General features: G+C 48.8%; 1 long non-coding RNA gene across 2 annotated transcripts; it reads left to right on the forward strand.

The window, feature by feature from the left end:
• The first annotated feature begins 5353 nt into the window (after positions 1–5353).
• LOC121133797 lies at positions 5354–6800 on the forward strand. Of its 2 annotated transcripts, none has more exons than XR_005870784.1 (2): positions 5354–5441; positions 6597–6800. It is a non-coding gene; the product is annotated as an uncharacterized LOC121133797 (long non-coding RNA). The 2 variants fall into 2 exon arrangements; XR_005870785.1 differs by having other exon boundaries at positions 5383–5441; positions 6324–6800.
• The last annotated feature ends 313 nt before the right edge of the window (positions 6801–7113 follow it).

Here is a 7113-nt window from a genome sequence, read left to right on the forward strand (position 1 = left end):
CCATGACTGTTGCCAGACACCCTAGGCAAACCAAGGGCCTAGCTAAGGGTTTCTACATGACTACACCAGCAAAGAGGATTTGGGACCCAGCACTAGACCAACCAGCATCAGCGGCTGATGAATAATGAGGCAATAATTCTTTGTTAGTGGAAAACTAATTCAACTCCACTTGGGCAGAGTGGGAGCCAAGCTGCCTGTGTTCTGTTCGAAGCAGCTGAACAAGCTGTCCTTGCCTTCAAGACTGAGGCTTCTGGGGTGCAGGTGGGTGGCTAAATAAGAACTTTAAACATGCTCTGTCTACGGTGCAGCACAAATCCCTAAGTCTCAAGACTCAGCAGAGAGGGCTACACACAGAACCTCTGAAGCACACCTCTGTGGGGAGCTTTCCAGAGCATGCGGTCTGACACAGTTAGATCTACGGGGGGTCCAGTCCTGTAGACCTTGGCCACCACAAAGTCTCCAAAATCCAAACGGTGCATGTGTTTGTCTGACTAGAGAACACACCCAGCTGGCAGGTTTCCCCCCCCCCCCCTTTTTCTTTTGGAACTTGGTCCCTGGCAATGACAAAATCCTAGGGGGGGATGGGCTGAGGCTGCCTGGACAGAACTGGCCACTTTATGTGGGTTCTTGGCATTTGTTGGGAGTCAGCCTTAGAGAGGAGGTTGAAAGATTATGGCCCAGTAGTGAGCAAGAGGCAGGACACAACTTGAGCTCATGATAGAGGTTCTTGGGTGTATACGGTACACAGATGAGCTCCACCTGGCTAGGGATGGACAGGGTTCTCAGCCTTGACATCAAAAGCTTCACCCATAATTAAAAAATGGGGTGCAAATCTAAGCAGAATTCTCAACAGAACAATCTCTAATGGTGGAAAGACAGACACTTTATTTGGTTTTTTTTGAGACAGGGTTTCTCTGTGGCTTTGGAGGCTGTCCTGGAACTCGCTCTTGTAGACCAGGCTGATCTCGAACTCACAGAGATCTGCCTGCCTCTGCCTCCTGAGTGCTGGGATTAAATGCATGCACCACCACTGCCCAGCTGAGGAAAAACACTTGAAAGACTCAACATCCTTAGTCATCAGGGAAATGCAAATCAAAACCACTCTGAGATACCATCTTATACAGATCAGAATGGCTAAGATAAAAAATACCAATGACAGTTTATGCTGGAGAGGATGTGGAGAAAGAGGAACACTCTTTCATTGCTGGTGGGAGTGTAAAGTTGTACAGCTGCTGTGGAAATCAGTATGGTGATTTCTCAGAAACTTAGGGATCAACCTACCTCAAGACCCTGCAATACCACTGTTGGGCATATACCCAAAGGAGGCACATTGACACCACAAGGTCATTTGTTCAACTATGTTCATAGCGGCATTATTTGTAATAGCCAGATCTTGGAAACAACCTAGATGATCCTCAACTAAAGAATGGATATAGAAAATGTGGTACATTTACACAATGGAGTACTACTCAGTGGTAAGAAACAATGACATCCAAAAATTCATAGGCAAATGGACAGAACTAGAAAAAAACCATCCTGAGTGTGGTAACCCAAAACCAGAAAGACAAATATAGTATGTACTCACTCATAAGTGGATACCAGATATGAAGCAACAGATACCCAGCCTACAATCCACAACCCCAGAGAAGCTAGAACCCTCTTCCAGAAACAGATGGAACCAGATGCAGAAATCCACAACTAACCAATGGGCCAACCTCCTAGAGTACAATCAAAGTGAGGGAGGAGCAATAATATGAACAAAGGAGTCCAGACCATGATGGGGGAAACCCACAGATCACTGACTCAGGTCTGACAAATGGGGAACCTGCATAATGCACAAACTAACATGGAGCCCATTCTAAATGGAGAGATACCTTGCTCAGCCTAGACACCATGGGGGGTGGGGTGGAGAGGTGCCTTGGTCTTCCTTCAACTAGATGATGGGACAGACTTAGTAGACTTCCTAGGGGAGGCCATACCCTCTCCGAGGAGCAGATGGAAGGAGGGGGGGTGGGGGGAATGGGAGAAGAAAAGGGAGGGGAAATTGGGATTGGAATGCAAAAAATAAATTAATTTAAAAAAGCAATAAAAAAGCTTCATCCATAGCAAGCCTCGATCACATGAACCTTGTCAAAGTTTATCACTCTTGCACTGCAAAAGACCCCGTGGAACCCTGGTATGGCAGGTGTATAATCCCAGAATTCAGACAGCTGAAGCAGGAGGATTACCACGAGTTAGAGGTCAGCCTGCTTTACACAGTGAGTTCCAGGGCAGCCTGGGCTACACCGTAAAACATGTATTTTAAACGGGGAGGCAGGGTTTTTTGCTGAGGGAGGACAAACACGCACCACAGGTATAACCAAGGAATAGGATCTAGAAACACGTCTCACGTTCAAAGGTTTAAAAACGTTCAAAAGTTTAAAAAGTAATAGATAACAAGCATACAGTCCAGTTGTCAAATGGGTAAAAGGCACACCAGAGAAGACCCAGACAAGGGAGGTGAGTGTCTCAAGAGATGACCACCACAATCTTCCCGGGGAGATCACAGCAGGATAGTACTACCTGCCTGTGGGAATGGCTAGAATGGTACAGAGTGATCTCAGGGATAAACCAGGTGGTGGCATCGCACGCTTTTAATCCCAGCACTTGGGAGGCAGAGGCAGGCAGATCTCAAGTTCGAGGCCAGCCTGCTCTACGGAGTGAGTTCCAGGACAGCCAGGGCTACACAGAGAAACCATCTCAAAACAAAACAAAAATCTCAGGGCTAGAAACAGTACCTGGTTCCTGACCAGGGTTGTTCTGAAGTCAGGACTGGGAGGACTCAGTCCCCACCACAGACTCACTCAGTGTTCACTGCCTGCTGCCACCAGCCTTGCACACACATCCCACCCCCCCCATCAGCCGCCACCCATGATGTAGAGCTGGCCAGGGTCAGGCTGCTCTTGGCCACGTTAGGAAGCCAAGCCCTGTTCCATTCCTCTGGACAGCTCAGGACAAACTGTTATTAAAATCAATTATTTTGAACTTCTAAGTCTGGAAACGTAGTCCAGGGCTTTGAGGGAATCAAAGCAACTTTCCTCTGTTCATGCTATTTATGAAATAAACCAGGCAATTTGAAGCAGATAAAAGTTTTTAAAAGAATTAATCTTCTAAACTGTTTTCAACTTAATGTAATAAGAGCAGATGCTATTTATACGCTTGACTCTGTGCCAGGCCTCACGCCAAGAACCTTGTGTGAATCACTTAGTTGAATTTTTCACAACCTTAAATGCGAGGTTACTCCTTTTTCATGGATGAGAAAACAGGTTCAGAAAGGTTAAGTGAAAATGGCATGGCCACTACAACAGCCACAGCCATAGCCTCACCTGCTGGCCTCCCAACAGAGCTAGCGTAGCTTCTGGATTCACTAAGCAAAGTGCCAGGGTCACTGTTATTAATTCAGGACCAGGTGGTTGCCAGAACCCCACATCTCAGTGAGTGACATTCATTATTCCATTGGTCGGAACCTACTTGCAAGTACTTCACTAAATGCAAAAGATGGTGGGAAACGTGGTCCTACTGTGTGCCTGGGAAACAGAAAATGATTAACACATAGCAGTACCTCATCCAAGTCTATCTAAAGGGACATTAAAATACATACACACAGACAAACACACACACACACACACACACACACACACACACATATCTAGTATGTGGGGGTGGGGGGTAGGGGTGAGGTGTGCCATGACAGGTTTGAGAAGATCAGAGCGTTTCCAAGGCTTGGTCCTCTCCTTCTACTATGTGGGTCAGAGTCCACCTCTGCTCAGGGCTAGCCAAGTACACTCAAGTTCAGCTGAACGGAGGTCTCCACAGCCCAGACTTCTGGCTGCTGCCGCCTCTCTGGCCTTTGCCTTCCTGACCTGCCAAGGCAGCCCATCTTGTAGACAACTCACAAGCTCCCAAACAGCAGGAATTTGCACTGATTCAATTAAGCAATTAGCCTCAGAGCTGCAGGAGCCGCCTGGACTAACTCCCTTTGCAGACAGCCTTGCATTCCTGCTTTTGCCCCTTCCACAGGCGGCTGGGACCTTGCCCACTGCCGCGGCCACCTCCACGTGACAGCGTGTGACAGAAATGCTGCCATGGTTTGGAGGAGTGTCACTATTCCAAGAAGGAGGGTCACTATGACTCTGTCTGTAGCAATGGTACAGTGCCCCCTACGAGCAGTCAGTGGGCACAGAGAGGACACACTGCCCTTTGTAAGAGGGGGAAACTCATACACAGACTATCATGGAGATAGATGGGTACTGGCCTCTTCCTGGGGACATAGACAGCCTTAGCCATTAAGGAGATTCTCAGTGCGTGCTTGTTCAAACAGAAACAGAAGCAGTGAACTGTGGGACTCCATTGAGAGACTCTCAGAGAGTAGGGGCCGGGATTGAGAGTCAACTAGAAGCCTCCCCTGCTATTTCCCCCACCACACACGCAGTTTTCTGGGGAGCCCTCCAAGAGGATGATCCCTAGTGTCTCAAGCAAGGGACTCTTATGTAGATGTAGGGCCTTGCCCTGAAGCAGTATGAGGTAAAGAAAGGCTTCTTAAAGACCTTTTGCTATTCTTACAGCAGTGGTTCTCAATCTGTGGGGTGACCTTTTAAGGGGGGCGTGTCAGACAGCTCTTTCACAGGGATCACCTGAGGCTATCAGATGTTCACACTATGATTCACAACAATAGCAAAACATTACAGTTATGAAGTAGCAACAAAAACGACTTTATGACCGGGGGTCACCACAACACGAGGAATTGTATTAAAGGGCCACAGCATTAGGAAGGTTGAGAATCACTGTTCTCGAGGCTGAGATGCCCCTCTGCTGTTTGCCTTACTCAGACCATGTGGCACAGCGCACATGGTCCTGTCCTGAGACCCAGCCGGCATCCCATAGGCTGAGCCCCCTTGATGGCAAGGTCAGGAAGGTGGGCTCTGAACCCTTTCCTCACGGGTCACCCGGCAGGTGGAGCAGATGAGAGGTAAGCAGACGTCTGAGATACATGGGTACTTGGGGTCACCTTTTGGTTGTGGAGACGAATTGGGCTGGGCAGAAGAAACGGTGTGTGTGTGAGTGTCCACGGGTTTCTCTGTAGCAGGCGAGAGAGGCGAAAATGTGCCCGGCTCCCAGGAGGGCACCAGTGGGGTCTCCCCACTTTGAAGCTGCTCGATTTGGGGGCTCCTGAGCTCCTGGGTCCTGCTGGGAGCAGGGGTTCTGCAGGCTGCAGCAGGGACAACAGTAACGAGGCAGAGACAGCTGGCCTGCTGAGCACAGAGGTATTTTGCAACTGGAAGGCTGATTCATCCCAGCAAGTATTGATTAAGCAGCTGCCGTCTGCCCGGCATTGTGGTTTGTGGGGTGGTGGGGCGAGAGCATGAGGAAGTACCAGCAAGAGGAGCAGGAAGGTGGCAGAGGTAAGCCGGGAGGAACGGAACCCAACAGTGAGAGAAATGGCGAAAGCAGCGTCTTCTTGCCCCCTTAAAGGCTGTGCCGCTGGTCTCTAGCAGGCAATGCAGCCGGCGCAGATCCAGGTCATGGAGTCTTAACTTGGACTTAGTAGATGGAACTAGATCCTTCTGCTCAGTTGCTGAGGACAGTCCTACCAGGAGGCAGAGGACTATGGGAAATGACTATAGTGTCCTTCCCCCCTGGGGTGTTCATGATTCTAAACCACAAGCAGCCTCAACCCCATTACTTCTCCGTCCCGCCAACGGTCCCTTCATCTTCTTTGGACAAGGAGCTCTTGGAAGAATCCGGGGCTCACTTCTTAGACAGCTGAAAATAATATGAAGAGGGTTTCTATTTTGGAAGGTAACACTTACATAAGGTGGAACCTTTGAAAATGTTCAATTGGATCCTATTTAAGGAAATATCAAAGAACCCCACAGACACAGCTGGGAGGAGGCTGCTCTGTCCTCCTGGCCTCTGTGGGTTGTCATGGTCTGTGCAGCTACTCCCCCCCTCCCCCCATCTGCTTAGATGGTCATCTCATTGTGGGTGGGCATCATAGCCAGCCCTCATGGTGGGGGAAGCCTGCTCTGAGCCACCACCTGCCTCTGGCTGGCTGAGTCAGGATGCCTACTGGAACCTTGCCTGGGTGCCCCAACGTTCCTGCAGGTACCGCCAGGAAGACCAGAGTCTGGAGGATCTAGCAACGTCTTGGGGGTTTGGTCCAGGTTGTCCAGTATCATGTCCTCTGTGCTCAATCTTTGTGCCATGGTTTCTTGGGAACACTGGGTGCATGTGTTGAAAAGTGGGGAGGAATAGTTCAGACTTTGTTAAATTCCATTTGCCAGATCTAACTTCGAAGTTCCAGAAGGAAAAAGAAGGAATGAAGAAGAAAATGTCTTTCTCACACTAGCCAGAAGCAGAGTTTTAAAAGCAATCTCCACTCTCCTTTGAGGCAATGGGCCTCGATCTCCTTGAGTGTGGCTCTGACCCCCTCAGTTCTGAGAACCAGAGAAAAACAGCCAAGGAGCAGCCCTCCTTTACAGCCTGGTGGGAGAATCTAGAGGGACCCTGGTCCTTCTTCAGAAGTGGTCTCATCATAATCAACCTTCTCCCCACAGCTTCTGGGACATCGCCAGGCCATAAAGTCAAAGCTACATAAAAGACCCAAGAAGTCTCTTGCCTTCTCAGAGTACCATAGTCGGTGAATTTAAGAATGGTCCTAGTACCTAGAAGGACATTTGCATCTCCCTTCCTGAACCCCACAAGAGCAGGCTCGGCAAAGGCTAAAGAGATGATGTCTTCAAATGTATGAGCAAGTTTTACATTTTGTCTTTTGTGTTTTGGATGATGACAAGCAGCCGAGCTCAGCATGCCAACCCTGCAATGGTTTAATAGCTGCGGAGGATACTTGGGAGGGGTCTGGATCACTTATTTTTGAAAACTAACCACATTTAGGACTATTCTTTATCATCTCTATTGATTTCTTAGGATGGGAATCTGACGCTCCAAGAGGGTGCCCTGTTCTATCCACGGCCCACTAAGTATCTTCTGCTTCATTACTGAACAGCCTCAGCTTGAAGGTGAAAAACAAAACAAACAATCCTTCCACACAGATGAGGAGGTGTGAATCCTGCA

This window comes from Mesocricetus auratus, unplaced genomic scaffold, assembly GCF_017639785.1.
Source record: "Mesocricetus auratus isolate SY011 unplaced genomic scaffold, BCM_Maur_2.0 Super-Scaffold_100024, whole genome shotgun sequence".
Lineage (NCBI taxonomy): Eukaryota > Metazoa > Chordata > Mammalia > Rodentia > Cricetidae > Mesocricetus > Mesocricetus auratus.